General features: G+C 51.1%; 1 protein-coding gene across 1 annotated transcript in view; it reads left to right on the top strand.

The window, feature by feature from the left end:
* The first annotated feature begins 354 nt into the window (after positions 1-354).
* GNG4 (G protein subunit gamma 4) overlaps positions 355-24560 on the top strand; it is a 73558-nt gene continuing 49352 nt past the window's right edge. The window contains exon 1 of the mRNA XM_008268237.4: positions 355-1058. The gene's annotated coding sequence lies outside the window, so the exon portion shown is untranslated. The remainder of the gene's footprint in view (positions 1059-24560) is intronic.

The raw sequence follows: 24560 nt of genomic DNA, 5'->3' as shown, positions 1-24560 counted from the left end.
AACAAACGGGGCTTGTCTTCCCCTACACGCAAGGGTCTGTGAAAATCGAGAGGTTTCAAACACGTCCATCACAAAACGCTTCCAGTTCCCAAGGGCCGAGGTCCCCGGCGGGCAGCCGCTACCTGCAGCCGGGGGTCGCCATGGACTCCCCCAGGGAGCCGGTGTCCACGCCCCGCGGGGATCGGACGGCGCGCGCCGGCGACCACACACCGCGGCCCTGCCCTGCCTCGGCTGAGCCGACCTCGCTCCCGCGCCCACAGCGGGGGCTGGTGCGGCCCTCCCTCCCCGCGGCCAAGCGACGTCAGCGCGGGATTTGACAGGGATGAGTGCGCTGCTCCACTCTCCTGCACCTGCGGGGCGCGCTAGCTGAGGAATTCCGAGGGCGACGGTGGGGATCCGCCGCGCCCCGCCGTACTTGGCTCTGAGGGCGCGGGAGCCCGAGAGGACCGTGGTCTCCTTACCCCCAGCCGCAGCCCCACCTCCGTGGTCCCTGGGCGACGCGCGCACCAGGCAGGGCGGGGGGCGCGGAGCGCGCGGAGCCCCGGCGCGGGAGCCCCGTGACGCACCAATGACGTCGGCGGCGGCGGGCGGGATTTCCCGGCCCCTCCCGGGCGCTGGGCGAGACCCTGCTGCGGAGTGGGCGCGACCAACGCGGGGCGAAGGAGGCGAGGGCAGTGGGTCGCCCGCGGTGGAGCGCGTCCGGGCCTGACGCGGCGCAGGGGGCCGAGCAGGCGAAGTGTCCAGCGTCCGGGCGCCTACTCCCCAGCCGGCCGGAGGGCGGGGTCGGCCACCTGCGCCCACCCCCGGCCTCGCGACATCTTTGCCCTGCCCGGCGAGGGGCGTGGGGCGGGGCCGGTGACGAGGCCCGGAGACCCCACGGGCGGCGAGGGTGCGAGGCGTGCGTTTCCCCCGCGAGCCCGAAGGCGCCGCGGCTCGCCACCGAGCCCCGCGGCCGGATGAGGTGCGATGCCGCTCGGCGTTCCCGCCGCCTGCTTGCCCCCGGCCGGAGAGGAGCCCCGCGTGTGAGCTGCGCCCTCGGCGCGCGCGCCCCGCTCCTGGTAAGTGGGCGCCTTGCGCACCGCGGGGAACTGCCCAAGCCCTCGTTCTCTTGGGCTTGGCAGGCCGGGAACAAAAGGGAAACTCGCGCGGGAAAAGTCTTTGGAACTGGAGGAAGGGTTTTGGCGCTTGTGTCGTCCTAAAGCTGCCCGTGGCCGCACGCGACACAAAGACCTGTGGTTTTCTGGCCGCGAGCCGGGCCTCCGTGGTGCCGCACAGGTGGACTCTGGCGCCGCCAGGTGCGGGTGCTCCCAACCCCGGACCCTCCTGGCGAGTCTTTGAGGAGCCCGAGAGCAGGTCTTCCCCGCCTGCCCGCACATTGAGGGACCTCCCGGGGGTCGGGTCGTCCCCTCGCTCGGGCTGGAGGAGGCTCCTGGGAGACCCCCTTCTTCTTATATAGGTTGCAGAGCGTTTGCGGTTTGCCCGCAGGGACATCCCCGGTGCGGAGGACCTCCGCGAAGGCGCTGGAGGGGCTTGTTGGCCGTTTTATTGGGCAGATCTTTTTGGCGAGTGCCTTCGGGGCCCTCCGGATTCCCCAGCAGCCCGGGACGCGGTTCTGGCGGTGGCTGGAGACAGAGCGAGGCTTTTGTTTTTGTCCCCCCCGCCCCCCCCCCCCCGCCCCAACCCTCCTTCCTTATGGCGTCTGTCCCCAAGGCTGGTGCTGAAATGTGTTGTGCACTCTTAGCGCCTACGCAGCAGCACTGGGGAGCTTTGGTTCAATTTTTTAATAGCCTCGGAGCTAACAAGAGGAGAGAGAAAATGACAGGTGTGGCTGGAAAAGACTCCTTCCCGTAGAAGGATTTACTCCTTTTCGTGGATTTTGGGCTAAGGTGTCAAAATGTTGAAGTTGATCAAGTGATAAAGGGGATGGTGGCCACCTCTCCAGCTCTCATGGCTGCCCTCTCTTTCTGTGGCCTGGCACACGGCCGCCGCATCTCGACCAGAGCCAAAGACCTCCTAGGCTACACCAGTGTTCCCCATTAAAACGTGTCCTGTCAACTGCTCATGAGCGAGGTGTGATGCTTCCCACAGTGGGACAGGAAAACCTCAAGGCTGCAGCCTGGGGACCCCGCTCTTGGGCTGGCTTCTTGGCTCCCGGTTTTTGCATGGGGTGGGGGAAGGGAGGCATGCCACCCTCTGATCCAGCCTCATCCCCTGCAGTGGCTGCTGTGGGAACAATTGAGGCTGTAACTGAGAAACAAGACACCACACGCATAGAGGGTGCATTGTTTTTGAAGGCTGGGCCTTGAGCAATTATCAGGCGTGATAAGAGATGGCTGTGCCACTTGATAAATGGTAGGTGTCCATGTAAATGCTGGGTTTTATTGTGAGGCTCTGCTAGTTAATGAGTAGCCTCACCACGGGGTTGTTAGGCGTGTTTAGGACAATGGACTTCCTGTGACCCCTTCACCCACTCACAGCTGCAACCCCATTCCTCATCCTCCTTAAAATGAAATTGCCCAGAGGCAGCCTGTGGGGATGGCTGGCTGGAGAGCAACAGCACTGCAAAAGGACCTTTGCCAGTAGGGTGGAGTGGGGGAGAGGAGGATTGCCGTTCCCATTTCTCATGCAGATATAGAGAAAGATATAGAGAAGGGCTTTTCCCGTAGCCTTGTTTTTTTTTTTTTGTTTTTTTTTTTTTTTTGTTTTTGTTTTTTGACAGGCAGAGTGGACAGTGAGAGAGACAGAGAGAAAGGTCTTCCTTCCGTTGGTTCACCCCCCAAATGGCCGCCACAGCCAGCGCTGCGCCGATCTGAAGCCAGGAGCTTCTCCTGGTCTCCCATGGGGTGCAGGGCCCAAGCACTTGGGTCATCCTCCACTGCACTCCCGGGCCACAGCAGAGAGCTGGAAGGGGGCAACCGGGACAGAATCCGGTGCCCTGACTGGGACTAGAACCCGGTGTGCCGGCGCCGCAGGTAGAGGATTAGCCTAGTGAGCCGCGGCACCAGCCCCCATATCCTTCTTACAGGTTTTTTTTTTTTTTTTAAGATTGATTGATTGATTGATTTTAAAGGCAGAATAACAGAGAGGGAAACAAAGAGATCTTCCATCTGTTAGTTCACTCCCCCAAATGGTGGCAACAGCCAGGAGCCCAGAACTGCATCTGGGTCTCCCACATGGCTGCAGGGGCCCGAGTACTTGGGCTGTCTTCTGCTTTCCCAGGCACACTGGCAGGGAGCTTGATTGAAAGCACAGCAGCTGGGGCTCAAACCATAATTCATATGGAATTCGAGCAGCTGCCTAACCTGCTGGGCCACAGCAGCACCTGCCCGCCTTTTAGAGTTTTCAAGTAAAGCTGACAAATCCTCCAGTCCCTCAAGTCTGAATGCATTCTTTGAAATGGGGGAACATCAGATGGGAACACTAGCCCTGGATCCCAGGGAAGGCAGGTGCCGTACTTACCCTAGGAGGACAGGAGCACTTGGGACTTGAGCAATGATTGTGTGTAATGCAGTACACAGTCACACTTACCACACAGCTACCACTTACAGGGGGAGGCAGCCAGATGGCTAAGGCGATGCAAGTCCAGAACCTCCAGATTCGTATGTATTTCTGGCCACATCTCACTGTCACATTTTGCTGTTTGTCCTGTTTTTGTCCCTCTTCCAGAGGGGAGAATAATTGATAATGAGTATCAGAAGATTACCCTTTTCATTTATTTTTGAAACAACATCTGTTTTTTGTTCTCAGGACACCTTAATGAGCATGCACTACTGTCTAGTGTTTCTGATTTCCCTTTTATTGGGTATTTTTATTAACTCTAGATGGATTCAGGTATCGAGGTTTTTACTATTCAGGAAGAGAAATGACTTTTTCAGTTTTCTTGGGCCAGAAACCAAAATTTAACTTCTTTAATACACCAAGAATACTGCAGACATATCCCATCAATGATGACTAACTAACAAGTGTATTTTAAATGAAAGTCAGAGAAGCTAAATATGTATTTGAGAAGAAAAATGAAGCAATCAAATACAGGATAATACTACTGGCAAGGCTGTAAGTAGCTGGCTAAACTCCTCTGAAAAATAAGGCAGAGGTCTTAAATAAATGATCAGAAGTGAAAAGACAAATGCAGTTTCCATGTAGAGAAGGAAATAGGGGCAAGGAAAGCGGCTGAAAGAAAAATGACTGCAGAGAAAACTATGGGTACTTAAAAAGAGATCAGTTCAGTAAGCTGGCTGGAGCATTCCGAATTACTTTAATTGCCAAGGAGCTTTTGTTAGGTCAAATGGTAGCTGGAGCGCACTCCGCTTTGCTGCTGGAACTCGAACAGGCAGGGCTCATGCAGATGGGCAGGGGCTTTGAAGACCTGGTGCTTATTTGGAATGGGTCCTGGGTGCCCAAGAGAAGTGAGGACCTCTGTGCAGCTGCGGAGAAGCCATTGATTGCTGTAGCCCTGAGGGTCATGGGTACCAGCCAGTGAGTCACCAGGGGCCCGTCTAAGAGGAGCAGACAGGGCCGGGAGCCCAGGTTCAGCGAGGGACAGGAAGGCCTTGTTAGTGCCGGCGGTAGGCTGCTGCAGCCTATGCGTGATCCTCCCTAATTCTCACATGCTACCTGCAGAGCTGCTATTCTGAGACAGAAAGGAGCGTGGTGACGACTGGTGTCCTCTCTGGGAGTGTCGTGGCAGCGGTTTAGGTGGGTGGTGGGGACTTTTTTAACGAACCAAGGAACAGCCATGTGCAAATGGCAGGTGAAAGTGGCTGAGAGGCGTGGAAGAGAAGAAAGTGCATAACCGTGCAGCGGCCCGCCCCCAGGGACTGGACAGGTGCTTCTCCCCCCAGAGGTAGGGTGTGTTCCCCTTTTTCTTAGATCCCTCCCACAACTTCTTCCTGGATGGCCAGATTGGCTCTCTGTAGCCTGGCGCATCCCGTGCTGCTGTGGATGGCCAGGTTGACCCCTCTGGTGTGACATCCCTGTGAGACTGTGGCAAGGCCCCCCAGAAACAGGAGAAATGCTTTAGGTCCTCCTCGGGGGTCTGGGTGCCATTTCTCCCCCAGCAGACAGGCCCAGTGTGGAGGAAGAGCCTGCTCTCGTAGCTTCCTGCTACTCCTCCTGGTGCTCGCTCGGGTCTCCTGTGTGGCTGTGAGGCCTTCTCTACTCCCCTCTCACAGTCACCTCCACAGGAAGGGACAGCCATCAATAGGAATAGGGAGGGAAAATGTTAAATTCTTCCAAAAACCCTTATTTGGGCCCTCTACAACTACTTTGAAAGGTGTTAGCATGAAAAACCCATCATCCCAGCCCTGTTTTTTACTGCTTCTAGTATCCTGTCACATACCTATGTCAAATAGAGAGACTTCTACCAAGAATTAAGGTCCAGGTAGGAGAAAGGGGACTAGAAAACAGGCAGGCAAGAGCAAGGAGACATTGAGAGGGGTGTGGGAAGCAAAGCAGGGAACAGAGCTGTTTCTGAAGGCTGGGGGCAGGCTTTCCTGCCTTCTCCCCCACCGTGGCCTAGCCAGACTCAGGCTCGAGCTCTGGGCATTGCTGGAGCGGCCAGAACAGAGATGGTGGACAGGTTGGTCATGCCCCGCATGACACTGATTACTGGCTTGGACTCTGGGACATTTTTATTAAGCAAATTGAGTCAAGGGATTTGCTGTCACAGGGTGTTCTAGTCCTCACCATGGCTCTTGAGGTTGTTGCCCTTTCTTGAGTATTGTCCTGTGTATTACTGTTCCAACCTCATTCATATTTGTTAAAGTAAAGATTTATGTATTTATTTGAAAAGTAGAGTGACAGCGAGGGAGAGATTTTTTTTCCATATTTTTTTTCCCATTCCTTGGTTCACTCCCCAAATACCTGCAATAGCTGGGATGAAGTGAGGCCAAAGCCAGGAGCCAGGAACTCAATCTGGATCTAATCTGGATCTCACGTGTGGATAGCAGAGACCCAACTACTTGAACCATTATCTGCTATCTCCCAGGCACATGAAGAGGAAGCTAAACGGAATTGGAGTAGCTGGCCCCTGGACCAGGCACTCCATTATGGGGTGTGGGTGTCCTGAGTGGCAGCTTAGTGCACTGCCCACAGTGCCCACCCCGAAACCTCATTCACCTTAATCTCTGGATGCTGTAGGAGGGCTTCTTCAGTACATGCATATTGCTGCAGTGAAGTTGTGTTCCTAAAAGAGTGTGTGTAAACCATATGGTTGTAAGATGTGTAATCGTCTGCAATGTGATGAGCACCTACACTCTTTGCACCAAATAGTTTAGGTGCTGGTGATGGGGAGATGCATGTGAAACAGGAGTACCCTCCAGAGAACTCGTAATGTAAAGGGGAATCCAGGTGCGAGAAGAGCTCACCTGTCCCGCACTGGGACTTTCTCAGTGTGCGGAGCTCGGGGGAACATTGATTCTTCCTGGGAGCAGGTCTGTCTGTAGCTGTAACCTTAACAGGCCTTTTCAAGCCACACACATGAGCAGGGGCCTTCCAAGCAGAGGGACCAGCATGTGCCCAGACTTGGAGATGTGAAAATACTCAGCAGTGAGTAAACAAGGATGATGGGAGCCAGAGTCTACAGCCTCTTGAATGACACATGACAGAGCCTGTTGTATGGGAATTGGGAGACCCAGGGCAGTCATGAAGCAGAAGCAGCATTTAGCAGTCCCTGGCCTTGGCCCTGGCCCTCTGGCTGGGATGCCCGTCAGGCAGGGGATGGGGAGGGGCAGGGGAGGCTGCAGCACTAGTCCCAAGGATGCTCCACCCCTAGCTGCAGTTGGCACTACCGGTTTCATGAATGGAGTTGGGCAAGTGGAGGAAGGGCACAGGACCTGCCAAGTTAGGAGGTGACATCTGCGGGGGTGTGACCCAGAGCTGAGCATCAGTAGAAGAGGGAGTTGCTGGTCCCCTGGCAAAGCAGATGAGATTGTAAGGCAGGGAAGCCCATGCTTCAAGGCACAGATGTGAAGCTGGGGGCAGAACAGAAATCACTGTGTGAAATGCGCAGTCTCTCTGTGTACCACAGGCCTTCATGTGTCGCATTCCTTACTAGGGACCACTGCTGCACACCATTCCTTCAGCTGCTCATCCCGCCAGCCTGCGATACTACAGCAGACCCGCCGGCACCACACTGGCCTGGGTGACTCATTCCTTCTGGATTCAGGCAGTTGCAGTTTCGCCTGTTGTTTATGATTCCTTTGTTCCCTAATGCTTAAAGATCTGACCTGACACTGCTAGCACCAGTCTGTTGCTGAGTGTCGACGACGTCGGGGCATCTGTCACAGTCTGTAGCCAAGGCAGGGGGGTTTCATTTCTGTTTTACTCAATCCTCCTGGCCACCTTTTTTCTCCACTCCCAAGCTCTGGTAACCCGGAGGTTGGGCACTGGCTGTGCTTTAAAGTAAAAACCCTGGCAGCTCAGCTGAGACATCTGCAGAGAGGCCCAGAGCCCAGGCAAGCCTGCGCTGTCCCTGCCCTGGCTTCCCCCAGAGCCCTCCATGGCTCGCTGTGACGTGCACCTTGGAGTCTGCTTTTCTCTTTCTCCTCACAGTTGCTCTCTCTGTGCTGTTGCTTCTCCTCACTGTACCTTCTAAGTCCTATGAGTACAGCAAAGAATGGAAAGCAGGTACAGAGGAGGAAGTCTTCGCAGAATTTACATTTGAGTAGAGGAGGCAGGCCCATGGTAAGTCAGAAGGTCAAAAGTGATTTGAATAAGTAAACTAGTCCTTAAACATCTGAACATGTTAATAAGTGCACGGCAGAGAAATCAGCAAAGGGAGACAGGGAGTGCCATGGAAAGGCCACTGCACATGTTAAATAGGCAGCTCATGGGAGGGCTTACTGTGTCCATCTGAGACTAAGGTGACCTCCCCGATGAACTCGCCTGGTACACTTGGAACTGGTGAAAATGATGGAGGGTCTCAGATGCTGTTATGCCCAGCAGCCTTCCTGATAAAGACTAGGTTTTCATTTTCCACCTCCCTACCCCTAGGATACAAGGCTCCACTAAGCAGAGGGAACATTTGGTCATATCACTGAGTACAACCCAGAGACTCTATTGGCAAAGCAGGAGAGAGATGGACCTCTTCAGAGCCTGCTTGTTTTGTGGATGCCCTACCCAGACACTGAAGCTGATGGGCCCCATGACTCCTGTCCAAAGAGAGGGAAAGGGGTGAGCATTTGGTACAGAGGTTAGGATGCTGCTTGAGATGCCAGCGTTCCGTGTCGGAGTGCCTGTGCTTGAGTCCGAGAGCTGCTTCTGATTTCAGCTTCCTGCTGGTGTACAGCCTGGGAGGCAGCAAGTGATGGCTCAAGTACTTGGGTCCCTGCCACCCTGGCGTCAGCCTGGCTCAGCCCTGGCTATTGCAAGAGTGAAGCATCAAGTGGGAGCTCCATCTCTGTGCCTCTTCCTCTCAAATAAATTTTTAAAATATTTTTTAAGAAGAGGGGAAGTGGAAATTTGGCACAGAAGTTAAGATACACACCTGGGAAGCCCACATCCCATGTTGGAGTGCCTGGGTTTGATTCCCTGTTCTGTTTTCAATCTAGCTTGCTACTAGTGTACACCCTGAGAGGCAGTAGGTGGTGGTTCAAGTGCTTAGGTCCCTGAAACCCACAGGAGAGACCCTGTTGGAATTCAAGGATCCTGGCTTCAGCCTGGCCTGGCCTTGACTGTTGAAGACTGTTTTAAATTAAGATTTATTTTATTTATTTGAAAGGTAGAGTTACAGAGAGAGTAGAGACAGAGAGGGGTCTTCATCTGCTGGTTCACTCCCCAAATGGCTGCAGTGACCATGGCTGGGCCAAGCCAAAGCCAGGAGCTTCTTCAAGATCTCCCATGTGAGTTGCAGGGGCCCAATCACTGCTCTCCTAGGCACATTATCAGGGAGCTGGATCAGAAGTAGAACAGCCAGGGCACAAACTGGCACCCATATGGGATGCCGGGAGAGATGCCATAACTGCAGGCCGGAGCTTTAACCCACTGTGCCACAGCTCCAGGCCCTGTTGAAGACTTTTGAGGAGTGAACCAGCAGATGAAGGGGATCAATCTCTCTCTGTGTCTCTGTCTCTTTCAAATAAATAAAAATAGATGAGTAAAACTTTAAGAATTGAAAAAGAGACAGTGCACACTGGTCCACCAGGAGGATTGGCCCATGCTAGCCCTCCAGCAGGTAGCCCCAGGAGTCTGAGTCAGAGACCTCAGGCATGATTGCAGCAAGAAGGGCCTCACTAGAAAACAGATGCCATTTGGGTCTTGGGGCTGGCTCTGTGGCGCAGCGGGTTAACGCCCTGGCCTGAAGTGCCGGCATCTCATATGGGTGCTGGTTCTAGTTCCAGCTGCTCCGCTTCCGATCTAGCTCTCTGCTTTGGCCTGGGAAAGCAGTAGAGGATGGCCCAAGTCCTTGGGTCCCTGACCCACATGGGAAACCCGGAGGAGGCTCCTGGCTCCTGGCTCCTGGCTTTTGATCAGTGCATCTCCGGCTGTTGAGGCCAACTGGGGAGTGAACCATCGGATGGAGGACCCCCTCTCCCTCCCTCTCTCCTTCCCTCCCTCCCTCCCTCCCTCCCTTTCTCTATCTCTTTACTTCTCTTCTGTATGTGTAACTCTGAATTTCAAACAAATAAATAAATTTTAAAAAAGAAAAGAAAGGAGATGCCAGAGTCCACACACTGGACTTACAGACAATCACTTTAAACAGCACTCTGATCTCAGAATCAGCCCTTAAGGCATTCTGGTCTGGCTGAAAAGCCCGTGAGAGCATTTCAGGCATGGAAATCCAAGACACTGTGGCAAAAAATGTTCTACATGAAAGAACTCTGTGAGAGAGACCCCAGGAAAAAAAGTGGTCATCAAAGAATGATGTAATTTTCTCTGAGGGGAGGAGTGAACTTCCATTTTGCTTATGGCCTTGTCTAAATACTGACAGAGATTGTGGACTCAAAAGGCTTCCATAGCCTTGGCAGCTCATGTCAAGAGCCTCAGGTGATCACTGATGTCATACATGAGAGTGTTAATTGTTAAATTAACAGGAGTCACTGTGCACTTAATCCCCATGCAGGACCTCTGTCCTCAATGAGTTGTATTATAAGAGTTAACTGTAAAACTTGTTCTCAGGGTTTTTTTGGTGTGTATGTTTGCAAATTTTTGAAATCTTTACTTAATATAGAGTTGGTCTGTGTATAAGTTAATTGAAAATGAATATTAATGGAGAATGGGACTGGGAATGAGAGAGGGAGGAGGAAGTGGGGTAGAGATGGGAAGATGGGTATGGTGGGAAGAATCACTATATTCCTAAAGATGTACTTATGAAATTTGTACTCATTAAATAAAAGGTTTCTTTGGAAAACAGAAACAAAAACAACAAAACAGATGCCAACACCTGGATCTTGGATTCCCAGCCTCCAGAACTCTGAGAAGTGCATTTCTGTCCTTAGATTACCCAGTCTCAGGTATTCTGTTAAGGCAGCACAAAACTGCCTAAGACAAAGACACTTGACTGTAACAGAGGATAAAGAACACAGCAGGACAGCAAACTCAGCCCAGAGGTCAGGGTGCACTTCCAAAAGGAGGTTTTGGGAGTTAGCCAAGTGAAAGGGCTGGGGTCGAGCAGGCGAAAGGCGAGAGCTTTCCTGACCGAGTTCTGTTCCAGCAAATGGTGATGGTGATGGCGATGGTGATGGCGGCAGTGGCCAGGACCTAGGAGCTTCTTCCAGGTCTCCCATGTGGGTGCAGGGGCCCAAGCACTTGGGCCATCTTCTACTGCTTTCCCAGGCCATAGCAGAGAGCTGGATTGGAAGTGGAGCAGCTGAGACATGAACCAGTGCCCATATGGGATGCCAACACTGCAGGCGGAGGCTTTACCCACTACACCACAGCACCGGCCCCTGGGTGCTGTTTTTTTATCTTTCCCTATTGCTTGTCAAGACTTTGTTGGTGAGCTGGACCATGTGTCCATTTTTTCTGTGGTTTTAACACCTTATCCTGGTTAGATTTTGCCTATCTGGTTGAAAAGGAGGAATAACCAGAGCCAGTCCCCTGGCAGACTGCCTTGCTCAGAGTGCTGCCACTCTGCACGGGAGGAGCTTCAGAGGTCAGAGGTCGGCTGTGGCTTGTTTAGCTGTCATGAAAAGGTGGAGTTGATCCCCACTGGCCTCCATTCCTGTCCTACCCTTCACCACTGCCACCTCGACTACTTAGGAACAAGTTGCTCTGAACAGTTACATCCCAAGGACCAGCAGCATGTGTCAGTACCTCAAAGAGAAACCCATGTCAAACTCTACGTCTATTCCTAGAAAACATCCTGGTAGTTTTTAGGCATATTTAATGCATGCTCGCTTGTTTCGTTCACTCCTGTGAAAATATTCTCTTTGATGCATGGCATGCTTGAGAAACACAAATCAGCTGTGTGCAAAGTGTGAAAAACCACCTTAGAGAGGCCTTCTGATGTGCGTAGCAAGTGATTGACAGGATCAGTGTCAAGACAACCTGCCATGTCAGTTTCACTTCCTCTTGTGAAAACAGTTGTCTTTGAGTAGTCATGGGGTCTTGTACATTCTTCTAATCCAGAGTGAAAACTGCATTACTGTTTTTTTCCTTTCAGAATCAAACCATTAAATTGTTAATCTCAGAAAAGGCAGGTGACAATATCTAATATGCTGCTGTGACTTTAAGTTGCCTTATGGGCTTTTTTCCCAACTGAAGCATTTTACTTGATTCTAATCATTGTGTGGCAAGATGACAAACTATTATAAAGGGAAGACAGAAACGCAGAGAGGCAGAGACTTGCTCAAAGCCATGCCCGTCAGTGAAAATAGGTGTGGGACAAAAGCAGGTCTCCTGGCTCCTCTCCTCTGAAAAATCTTCCTCTAGTTGTTTCCCTGACATCTGCACAACCAGCGCTCTGCCTGCTCCTCCTCCACAGGAGGGGAGGATTCTCTAATTCCTGCGGCAGGCGGCTTGTCCTGTAGCCCAGGTACGTGCTGTTTACACAGAGGAGACGTGTTGATTCAGCCTCACTCTGCAGGAGGCACTCTTCAGCTGGGAAGCAGCCAGCCTCATCACCGCCTGCTGACTGCTGGGGATTTACTTCATTAAGTTTCTTAAAAATATGTATTCGAGAGGCAGAGAAAGAGAGAGAGAGAGAGGTGACAGACAGCTCGCATCTGCTGGTTTATTAGCCAAATGCCCCATAACAGCCAGAGCTGGAGCCAGAAGCCAGGCCCTTCATCTGGGTCTCCGGCATGATGGCTATTTGAACCATCAACTGCTGCCTCCCAGTCTGTGCATTATCAGGAAGCTGGAAAAGAGGGCAGATCTAGGATTTTTTTTCTTTTTGTTTCTTTTTTTTACAGGCAGAGTGGACAGTGAGAGAGAGAGAGAGAAAGGGCTTCCTTTTTGCCATTGGTTTACCATCCAGTGGCCACCGCGGCCAGCGTGCTGCGGCCGGCGCACCACGCTGATCCGAAGCCAGGAACCAGGTGCTTCTCCTGGTCTCCCATGGGGTGCAGGGCCCAAGCACTTGGGCCATCCTCCACTGCACTCCTGGGCCACAGCAGAGAGCTGGACTGGAAGAGGGGCAACTGGGACCGAATCCGGCGCCCTGACCAGGACTAGAACCCGGTGTGCCGGCGCCTCAGGCAGAGGATTAGCCTATTGAGCTGCGGCGCCGGCCAGATCTAGGATTTTTTTTAAAGCTTTATTTTATTTGAAAGGCAGAGTTACAAAGAGGGAGAGAGAGCGAGAACGAGAGAGAGGGAGGGAGGGAGAGGTCTTCCATCAGCTGGTTCACTCCCAAATGGCCTCAACAGCTGGAGCTACGCTGACCCGAAGCCCGGAGTTTCTTCTGGGTCTCCCACATGGGTGCAGAGGCCCAAGCATTTGGGCCATCTTCTACTGCTTTCCCAGGCCATAGCAGAGAGCTAGATTGGAAGTGGAGCAGCCAGGACTTGAACCAGTGCCCAAATGGGATTATGGCACTGCAGGCAGCAGCTTTACCTGCTACGCCACAGTGCTGGCCCCGGATCTAGTATTTTAACCCTGGCACTTTGATCTACGATGCAGGTGTCCCAAGCAATGTCTTAACTACTACACCAAACACCTACCTCTCATCCTGTATTTTTTAAAAAGGAGTAAAAGTGAGATGTGTGTAATCTACACCAGCTAACTTTAGTCCAAGTATATACCCTAGAGAAATTCTTGTGCAAGAGACATGTTTGTAATGTCATTGCACAAAGTAACAAAATGTTGGAAATAACTGCCCATAAGCAAGAGAAAGGATAAATAGAGGTGCATATACACAGTGGAGCATCATCAGCATTAAACTGTATAGGAAAACCGTTCAGGAGCATATGTGTTACACCATCACAAATAGTTTTTGTGTTTTTTTTTGTGGTTTTTTTTTTTTTTTTTTTTTTTTTTTTGACAGGCAGAGTTAGTGGGGGGGAGAGAGAGAGAGAGAAAGGTCTTCCTTCTGTTGCTTCACCCCCGAAATGGCCGCTACGGCCGGCGTACTGCGCCAATCTGAAGCCAGGAGCCAGGTGCTTCCTCCTGGTCTCCCATAGAGTGCAGGGCCCAAGCACTTGGGCCATCCTCCACTGCACTCCCGGGCCACAGCAGAGAGCTGGACTGGAAGAGGAGCAACCAGGACAAAATTCAGTGCCCCGACCAGGACTAGAACCCGGTGTGCCGGCACTGCAGGCAGAGGATTAGCCTAGGGAGCCGTGGTGCCGGCTTCCATCACAAATAGGTTTAAATAGTAAAGATAATTCTCTGTGTTACTTGGAAATATATAATGCTTGAAATATGCTTGAAAAGGTATAAAGACTTGTAGGAATAATAGACCCAATTCAGAATAGTGATTACTAGTGGTAGATACTCAATTAGGGAGAGATACCCAGAGAACATAAATAATTTTTTTTTTGTAAGTTTGGTCAGTGTGTTGGCAGTATTATCCTCTACATTGTATTAGATGCCTGAAATACTCTGTAACAAGAGGAAGGTTGGAAATATGCCCAAGTCATTTGCTCGGAGCATATGGGAAAAATAGTATTACAATAAATTATGCATATTAGACCACAGAGAATATTTGTGGAAAGATTAGTACATATTTTGTTCCATTGCTGCTTCTGTACAGGGTGTGCCCCGTATGTCCAGCAGTCATCTTGGCTCCATGGTGACAAAAATCCCAGCTGTGCCCTAGAGTCCTAGGGCAGGAACCCAGTCACCAGTGACCAATAGTCCATGCAGGTAGCTGATATGCAGAGAGGCCAGTCCCTACTGCAGCTGCCAACAGCCCCATTTAGTTTAAAAAAACTTCTTGTCCCCTCCAGTTAACAGAAATCAGCTCAAATCTGAAGCAGAAGGGGGATTTCATTGTAACATTGTAGAGAAGTTCACAGAATTAGCAGAAAATTGAAGAGCTTGGGCTAAGGCAGGATCCAAATTCTGCCAGCCAGGGCTGGGGAACAATATGGCAAGGTGTCCATGACCTCTGAGCGCACCCCATGCTATCAGTGGACACCATAATACTGGCTTTCTACATGGGTGCATTAGGAGTGTGTTGGAGAGAGAGCCTGAACGGCCATTTGGCCAGGCTGCTGCCGGGACACTGAAATGTGCTGCACAGGCTGCTGGCCTGGTTATCTTGGGATTCACTTCAGCCTTATAATTGCATGGATTTTTTAAAAAAGATTTATTTTATTTATTTGAAAGAGGTACAGAGAGAGGTAGAGGCAGAGTCTTCCATCCGCTGGTTCACTCCCCAGGTGGCTGCAATGGCCAGAGCTGCGCCGATCTGAAGCCAGGAGCTTCTTCTGGGTCTCCCACATGGGTGCGGGGCTGAAGCACTTGGGCCATCTTCCACTGCTTTCCCAGGCCATAGCAGAGAGCTGGATGGGAAGAGAAGCAGCCTGGACTAGAATTGGCGCTCATGTGGGATGCCGGCACTATATGCCAGTGCTTTAACCCGCTGTGCCACAGCGCTGGCCCAATTGCATGGATTTCTTAAAAGATTTATTCATTTATCTATCTATTTGAAAGAGTTACAGAAAAGGAGGAGGAAAGAGGAAAAGAAAGATCTTACCACTGGTTCACTCCCCAAATGGCTGCAATGGCTGGGGCTAAGCCAGGCTGAAGCCAAGAGCCAGGAACTCCATCTGTGTCTCCCACATGGAAGGCAGGGACCCATGGACCTGGGCCATCCTCTGCTTCTTTGTCAGGCACGTTAGCAGGAAGCTGGATCAGAAGCAGAACAGCCAGGACTCAAACTGGCATGCTGGTAAGGATTGCTAGTGCAGCAAGTGGCAGCTTAACCTGGTGCGTCACAACGCCCACCCCATAATGAATTCTGATCCTGCAGTTTGGAGTCCACCAACCTGACCCTTTACTCCCTTGATTTAGTGACTGGTCTTTCATAATGAGTTGACTTGTAATCACCACAGTGAAGATGGGAGCTGTACGCAGAAGGAGAAATACTGGGCCTAAGAAAGTCTGCATTAAAGCCATTGGGAATGGGCTTGGTTTCAACTGGAGAAAAAGGCTGGAAACTAAAAAAGACCCGAGCTAATTCCCGCCAATGCTACTATAAGCACTAATCCACAAATGCAGACAGAGACTTAATCAGTTCCCCAAAATGCTCCCATAAAGGAAATACAGTTTTAACATAAAAATTTTGGGAGGCATTCAGACCATGGCATTCCACCCTGGCTTCCCTAGTTATGTCCTTGTCACATGCAAAATACAGTCTTTCCATCCCAATGGCTCCAGAAGTTAACTCTTTCCAGCACCAACTCAAAAGTCTGAAGTCCAGAGTCTCACCTAAATCAGATTTGGGGGAGACTCAGAGTACAATTCATCCTGAGACAAGTTAGTCTGTAGTCGTGAGCCTATGAAATCAAACCAGTTGCATGCTCCTAAAAGTCAACAGTGGAGCAGGCATAGAATGAACATTCTCATTCCAAGGGGAAACATAGGAAAGAAGAAACTGGTCCCAGGTAAGTCCAAAGCCCAAGAAGACAAATGACCTTGAATCTTGGGCTTGAGGGTAAACTTTGCCTCCATGTCCTGCCTTCTGGGCACAGCCCACAAAACAGCTCTCACAGGCTGTGTTCTTGTGCCTCTTGGCTCTCTTGGTTCTTGGCTCTCCCAGGCTAGTGTTGCATGCTGGTGGCTCTGCAGTTCTGGGGAGGGGTCTCAGGGACAGTCCTGCCTCGAGGGCTCCATTAAGCATTACACTGGTTGGGACTTTGCCTTGGCCCTGCCCCAGTGACGTGTACATGAGCATGGTAATTTCTGTTCCAGATTCTTGCTTCTCACAGATAAGAATTCCAAGTGAAGACATTGTAAGCTGCTCAAGTAGGAACAGGGTTTAACAGTGAGACAACATGCATTCACGTGTGAGTGTAGGCTGCCCCACATGAAGAACTACCCATCATGAATGGGCCAGAGGGTTACCCAAAAGGGGAGGCATGGAGAGAGAACAAATGAGTAGCACCCCCAGCCGAGGTCTGCAGCAGAAGGCCATCTCCTGTCTCCAGTCTGTCTTTTGAGGTAGAGGCTGGTGCTTTAGCATGCATGAAGCTGTCTGGGAGGACATTTTGATTGCTAGTTAAAGGGGTGGCTACACTGTGAGGCTTGCACGGACTTCAGCTCACAAAGACCTAAACGAGCTGCCTACTTATACCACATCGGTTGAGTTCTTCTCTGCCCAGGCCCCAAGGCTCTTCTGAGGCCTCCTTTGAAATCTAAGTGGAGGTAATCATGCCTGCACAGCTCCTGCATTGCCCAGTTAGCATTACAAGGGTGCTGCCAAGTCTTACAGCCTGCGCTGCAGCCAGGCTCACTTAAACCATAGCCAACCTGGCCAGGGAGTGTGTTATCCAAATGTAGCAAGCAGAGACTTGAGACAGTACAGGGCAGTGAATGCTGAGGTCCTGGAGATGCTGAGACCCCACGTTGGGCATAGTTCCATGTCGCAGGCCTTGACACTCAGCCTGTGATGAGAGGGCCCTGGTATTGTTGAGCAGCATCTGGCTTCCTTCTTTCTGTACTGGTCTCCTTGTCAAGTGGTCACTTGGCCACACCCTTGATGTTCTCTCTGGGATGCACTTTTTTAGACTTTGCAACCTAGCCAGGCTGAGACCTTTCCAGATCTTTAAGTTCTCCTTCCCCTTTGACTAAAAGTTTTGTCTAACTTGTTTGTCTCTCTCTTTCTCTCAAGATTTATTTATTTGAAAGCCAGTTATAGTGAGAGGGAGAGGGAGAGGGAGAGGGAGAGGGAGAGGGAGAGGGAGAGGGAGAGGGAGAGGGAGGGAGGGAGGGAGGGAGGGAGGGAGGGAGGGAGGGATCTTCCATCTACTGGCTCCAACAGCCACAGATGGGTCAAGCCACAACCAGGAGCCTGGAACTCCATCTGGGTCTCCCATGTGGATGACAGGGGCCCAAGCACTTGGGCCATCTTCTGCTGCTTTCCCAGATGCATTAGCAGGGGGCTGGATCTGAAGTGGAGCAGCTGGGACTCCAACCGACATCCATACAGGATGCTGGCATCTCAGGCAGTGGCTTAACCTGCTACGCCACAGTGCTGGCCCCATTTGTTTGTCTCTTCTTGAATTTTGCCAGAAGTAGTTGAGGGGAGACTTTGCAGCTCCTTCAACACTGTTGCTTAGAGATTCTCCGGCCAAACATGCAAATTCATCACTTGGAAAATTCTGCCTTCCACAAAGCAGTAGAACACAGACACAATTCAGCCAAGTTCTTGGTCACTTTATAACAAAGACAGCCTTTCCTCCAGTTTCCAGTAAAATATACCTCATTTCCACCAAACACCTCAGGAGCATTTCCCATCCATATTGCTGCCAACATTCTGATCCCAAGCACTTGGGGGAATCTCCAGGCATCGTCTGGCTCTCCCTACAGCACTGCCTGTCTCTGAGCCTTCCATGTCATAGAGCCTTAGCCCTGCCTTCACAGCAATGCAGGCTCTTGCTAGCCTGCTCCTCCAAGTTCTTCCTGCCTCTCCTCATGACCCAGTTCCAAAGCCCCTTCCTTATTGCCATCACCCTGTTTCTGTAGTACCAATTCTTGTCTTACTTCATTTGTGCTATGTTGCTGTGAATTTGTTCTGAGAGGAGGAGCGTGGTGGGGACAAGAGGCACGGAGTCACCACACAGACACCGGGAGTCGGGTGAAAGTGGGCCAGAGGCGAGCAGCCCATAGACTCGTTTATTTCAGTTGGTACAGCAGCTTATATAGCTGAGGCAGCCAATTCAGCTAAGGGGCGGTTTATGCCCTAACCAATCACAGCCTGTTGCCAGGCAGGCTCCATTGCCAGATGGTTTCCAAAGCCATTCCTGAGTAACTGACGCTTGCTTGCCAGCAACCATCTTAGCATGGCCTTCTCATTCCACCACAGTGCTACTATAACAAAATACCACAAAACAGTGGCCTGCCTTGTGGCACAGGCACAGTGGGTTAAGCTGCTGCCTGCGATTCTGCCCTTAAGAGTGTTGGTTTAGCCTCTGGCTGCTCTGTTTCTGTTCCGATTCCCTGCTTTTGTGCCTGAGAAAGCAGCAAAGATGACCCAAGTGCTTGTATTCCTGCTACCCACAAGGGAGACCCCGTTGGAGTTTCAGGCTCCTGGCTTCCGCTTGGCCCAGCCCTGGCTGTTGTGGCCATTTGGGGGATGAACCAGTGGATATATGATCTCTGTTTCTGTCTCTCCCTCTCTGTCTGTAACTCTGCATTTCAAATAAATAAACCTTTAAAAAAAAACACAAACTGGGTAACATATAAACAAATTTATTTCTCAATAGCTCTGGAGGTGCTGGCATTCAATGTCTGATGCAAGCCTTCTTGAAAAAAAAAAAGATTTATTTATTTAAAAAGCAAAGTTAGAAAGAGAGAGGTCTTCCAGGTCTTCTGGTTCACTTTCCAAATGGCTGCAATGGCTGGGGCTGGGCCAGGCCAAAGTCAGGAGCCAGGAGCGTCTTCTGGTCTTCAATGTGGGTGCAGGGACCCAAGCACTTGGGCCATCTTCTGCTTTCCCAGGCCATTAGCAGGGAGCTGGATTGGAAACAGAGCAGCTGGGACTAGAACCAGTGCCCATGTGGGATGCCGGCATCTTGGGTGGCGGCCCTACCCGGCATGCACACTGCTAGTTCTGATGACAGCTTTCTTGCTCCATTCTCACATGACAGGAGGCAGAAGGGCAAAGAGGACTAAGCTAGTTCCCTCAGAAGGCCCCTCCTCCTAAACTCCACCACGATGGGGATTCAGTTTCCACATGAACTTTGGAGGGGACATGTGGTCAGGACACAGTGCCTTCCGGAAAGTGTGTTGAGACCCAGAGCCCTGTGGCTGAACATGTTTTAACCTCTCAGTAGCGGCCACCATTGCTCTCCCATGGTATTGACTGACACAGAGAGAGGTTGAGTATGAAGCCCTTTGCAGCTGCTCTGGGGGCGTGAAAAGGAATCCCACAAGCTCCCTGCCCTCCGAGGAGCTGACAGGCTGGGAAGGAAGGAGGCGCGTTCACAGTGATTTCGCTCACCAGATTACAGATTCAGTGTAGGGAGGGCAAGCAGCCGCCCAGGGGTGTCATGGGAAGAAAGGAGAGTGGGCCAGGGGCCAGCGTGGCCAACCCACTCAGGAAAGCCACAGACGTGCAATACCTCGAAGAAGAGTGGAGGCAGCTTTTCACAAGATTTGGGATTCTGGAATAAATACAATCGTGGGAGTGAAAGTGGAATATTTTGAGCCCCAAAGAATAAACCCAGGCAGCCAACCCAACCAGATTGCAGCAGTGTAATATTTAATGGCATATGGGATAAGTTGCTTTTTTCTTGATTTATTTATTTGAAATGTAGAGTTAGAGAGAGGGAGGGAGGGAGGGAGGAAAGAAGGGAGGCAGATGGGGTTGAGGGGGGAAGGGAGGGAGGGAGATAATCTGTCCACTGGTTCTCTCCCTAAATGGCCATAACAGGAGCCAGGAGCTTCATCCAGGTCTCCCACATCAATGCAAGGGCCCAAGGCCTTGGACCATCTTCTGCTTTTTCAGGCTGTTAGTGGGGAGATGGATCAGAAATGGAGCAGCCAGGACTCAAACCAGCACCTGTATGGGATGCTGGTGCTGCAGGCAGCAGCTTAACCTGCTGTGCCACAGCACTGGCCCTGGGATAAATTTTAAGTCTCTTGTGCTTGCATCTGGATTTCAGAATTATCCCAGCCATAGATAGCATTTTAGCCACTGATACAGGATTCCTTTTTAATGAAAAATAAACTTTATGGTTTTATCTAGGCCTTTCCTTTCCTTTGTTTCCTTCATATAAACATGTCCACCTCATCCAGTTGCTAATTTACTCCCTGCATGAAAAATCAAGCAGGTGTTTAGTTTCATTGCTTCCAAGGAGGGCAAGTGCCACTTCTGTTCGAAGAACTTCGTGTCAGACTTGCAGGTCCTGCTCAGTTCTGCAGGCCCAGCTGAGTAATTAACTTGAGAGTGCTCTGGCTGCCTGCGGATCAGTGATGATGATTTTAAGGAAACAAGCCTTCAAAGAGGTGGCCTGGAATTAACTAGTTAGTGAGCGCCAGAGAGCTGGGCGAGGTCAGGCAGAGGTCAGGCAGAGGTCAGGTGCAGCTGACCCGGGAGTTATGCAGAAGCCCCAGAATCAGGGAGGCAGAGGGCTCTGCGGCTATGACAGCAAAGGGAATGGTGAACAGTGAGAGAAAGCACACAGACATGGGAAACTGGCCTGGCTATAGGGATGTCATCGTGAAGAAGGACCACTATCTAGTGCCAGTGGGTCAGATGAATGGGACTGGTGTGCGTTGTAGTCCACATACTTGCGGGGGCGGGGGGAGGGGCGGGAATGAAGGTGGATCTTCTAAATTGTCTGGTATGCTCTTCTTGAAGGTGCACCCCATCTGGCTGGCATGCTTGGGCTTGCCTTAAGGTCATTTGGGGATTTAGGCAAGACCTGGGTGTTAGAAGAGGCACCCATTTTGTCCTTGGGCCATCTATCTACTGGGTGACCAGTGAGACACCACCAGCAGGTGTGGCCTCTTAGTGGTCTTGGGTCCTGCCTCATGGTACAAAGCTCCCCTCAAGGCTGTCCACAGCCCCTCACCACCACCACTGGGCACCCAATGGCCATTGAGTTCTGAGGTCTTCCAGACCCCATGCCCACCCCTACCTTTCAAGACCTTACAACCCCCAGCCATCCTAGCTCATGCAGAAAGTCACTCCTGGTCCAGGGGCAGCTCTGCTTGTCCTCCTGTTTCCCCTGTAGCTTAGATTCTTTCCCATCTCCAGGGCTCAGGCTTTGGAGAACAAATGCTACAAAGACTCTGGGATCTCTTCTGTTGTTAACCTGCCGCCCTCATCTGCTCTTTGAATGGGGAGGTATACGTTAAATTTAGAAATACCATTCGATCTTGGTCACTTGAAATTACAGAAGTTGCTTTTTCTTCCCAAAGCTATCCTATACTCCAGGAAGTCTGACCTTCCCCTCGGATGATGTTAACATCCACAGGAGGCTTGCAGTTCCCCAGGAAGTCCAGGGAGGGGCGGTCCTACAAGGTCCACAGCCTGGTCCTGCCGCTAAGAGCTGCCACTTCCTGAGGGCAACCGCACCTGCCAGGCAGTTTTTAGACCCTTATTCATATGATTTCATTTGATCTTCAAGCTGTAACTCAGGTAGCTGCTATGTTGCCTGCTCCACAGGGATGGAAACTCATGTTTGGAGAGACCAAGCCCCTCTCCGGAAGTTACGCTGCGCAGTGACAGAGCTTGGGCTGGCCCTAGGGTTTGCCACCAGCAGTAGTGCGGAGGTCTCACTCTTCGTCTTATTTCTCAGGAGATGTCTTCAGGCCCCAAGACAGGTTGGGTTCCGCATTGCTCTCCATCGCAAGACCACGATCTGGTTGGTGGTATCCTCAGCAGACCCTGGACTCTGGCCAGGTGGGGGCGATGCTGGCTGTCCCCCTCCCCCACACCCAGCAGCTCAGGTCAGGCAAGAAGGGGCACAGAGAGGGCTGACAGGTCCCAGCGTGAGTGCAGCTGAGAGCCAGAGTTCCGTGAAGATTTCTGTTCTCATGCAGCCTCTCACTTGCACAACCTCGAGAGTGAGTGCCGGGCTGAGTTCTGCACTCCAGGTGCCCTACTGGCCTCCTCTTGGCCACGTCCCACCCCTGAACTTGGGAAAAGGTTGGGGAGATCAACAGAATGAGAGGACAAGTCACAGCCAGGGAGAGAATGTTTTCAAGGCATATACAAAGGCCTCCTAAGACTCAGCGTAGGGAAACAGCCTCATTTTTAAAATGAACAAAAAATTCTCAACAGACATAGACAGATGGCATACATCAGCATATAAAAAGTCTCAGTGTCACATGGCATTAGGAAACTATAAGTTAAAACAACTATAAGATACCACTATATACCTTTTAAAATGATCCAAATCCAAAAATCCTGAGGATACCAAGTGTTGACCAGGATGTAGAGAAATAGGAACTCTCATTCATGGCTGGTAGAAATGCAAAATTGAACAGCTTGAGGCTGGCATTGTAGTGTAGTGGGTTAAGCCACTGCCTGTGACGCTGGCATCCCATATGGGTGCTGGTTCATGACCCTGCTGTTCCACTTCTGATCCAGCTCCTGCTAATGTGCCTGGAAAAGCAGTAGAGGATAGCCTGGGTGCTTGGGCTCCTGCACCCACATGGGAAACCATGATGAAGCTCCTGGCTTCCGCCTGCCCTAGTTCTGGCCATTGCAGCCATTTGGGGAATGAACCAGCAGATGGAAGATCCCTCTGTCCCTCTCTCTCTCTCTCTCTCTCTCTCTAACTTTCAAATAAAAGGTAAATAAATATTAAAGGAACAGCTACTCTGAAGGACAGTTCTGCAGTTTGTTACAAAACTACCCATCCTCAGGGCCAGCGCTGTGGTATAGCCAGTAAAGCCACCTCCTGCAGGGCCAGTGTCCCGTATGGGTGCCGGTTCAAGTCCTGGCTGCTCCACTTCCAATCCAGCTCCCTGCTAATGCTCCTAGGAAAGCAGCAGACGATGGCCCAAGTGCTTGTTCCCCTGCACCCATATGGGAGACCCAGAAGAAGCTCCAGGCTCCTGGTTTTGGATTGGCTCAGCACCAGCAGTTGCAGCCATTTGGGGAGTGAACCAGCAGATGGAAGACTCTCTCTCTGCCTCTGCTTTTCCTCTCTGTAAGTCTGCCTTTCAAATAAATAAATCTTTAGAAAAAAAAAAAAAACTACCTATCCTCCCTTCTTCTGATTTAACTCTTTGATATCTGCCCTACTGACTTTAAAGTTTATGTCCCCTAAGACTATAATTTCAGGGATCATTTCTATAGTTGTTAATAGAAAAAGTTTATGTCCACACAAAAGCCTGCATGAAGGTGTTTATGACAGTATTATTTTTTAAAATATATTTCTTTTTTATTTATTTGACAGGTAGAGTTTATAGACAGTGAGAGAGAGAGAGACAGAGAGAAAGGTCTTCCTTCTGTTGGTTCACTCTCCAAATGGGCCGCAATGGAGAAAAAGGGAGAGAGTAAGGGAGTGGCGGGGGGAGAGAGAGAGATCTTCCATCTACTGGTTCATTCCCCAAATGGCCTCAATGGCTGGGGTTGAGCCAGGCCAAATCTAGGAGCCAGAAACTCCATCCAGGTCTCATGTCGGTGGCAGGGACCCAAGTACTTGGGCCATCTTCCACTGCCTTCCCGGGTACATTAGCAGGGAGCAGTATCAGAAGTAGAGCAGCTGGGACTTGAACCTGCACTCTTATGGGATGCCAATGTTGCAGGTGGCAGCTCTTTAACCTGCTGTGCCGCAGCACCAGCCCTGGGCAGCCTTAGTCTTAATTGACACTATTTGGAAACAACCAAGATCTGCTTTAGTAGGTGAACAGGTCAGCTGTGGCGCATCCCGACATTGGAATATTATTCAGCCCTAAACAGAAAGGAGCTATGAAGCCACGGAACACCATTAGGGAAACTTACGTTACTAGGTGACAACCAGTTTGCAAAGGCTGCATACCATATGATTCCAGCTGTGTGACATTCTGGACATGGCAGAACTATGAAGGCAGCAAGAAACTCAATGATCGTAGAGGTCATGGGGGAGGGAGTGGTGACTCAGTAGAGCCCAGGGGCTTTTTAGGGCAGTAGATGACTGTGCATAATCCTGTGATGGTGGACACCCGGCATTACACATGCACCCAGACCTTCAGGATGTACAGCGGCGAGAGTCAGCCCCGATGCAAACTGTGGGCTTTAGGTGACACTGCTGACTCTCAGTGTTTTATCGATGACCATGGATGGTCCACTCTGGTGTGGGATGTTGACCATGGCGGGGGGTGGGGACTGTGCATTTACGGGGACAGGGGTTATGTGGGAGCCCCCTACACTTTCTGCTCACTTTTGCTGTGTGCAAACTAAAACTGCTCAAAAAATAGAGAATAGTTTTTAGGAGAGCTAGAATGATAGCAAAAGAAGAATGGGAAGGCCCTGTGTGGAGGCAGGAGGAGAGCGAGGGCAGGGATGCCCTTCC

The sequence above is a fragment of the Oryctolagus cuniculus genome, chromosome 13 (genome assembly GCF_964237555.1).
Source record: "Oryctolagus cuniculus chromosome 13, mOryCun1.1, whole genome shotgun sequence".
Lineage (NCBI taxonomy): Eukaryota > Metazoa > Chordata > Mammalia > Lagomorpha > Leporidae > Oryctolagus > Oryctolagus cuniculus.
This window is presented reverse-complemented; position numbering and strand designations above follow the sequence as displayed.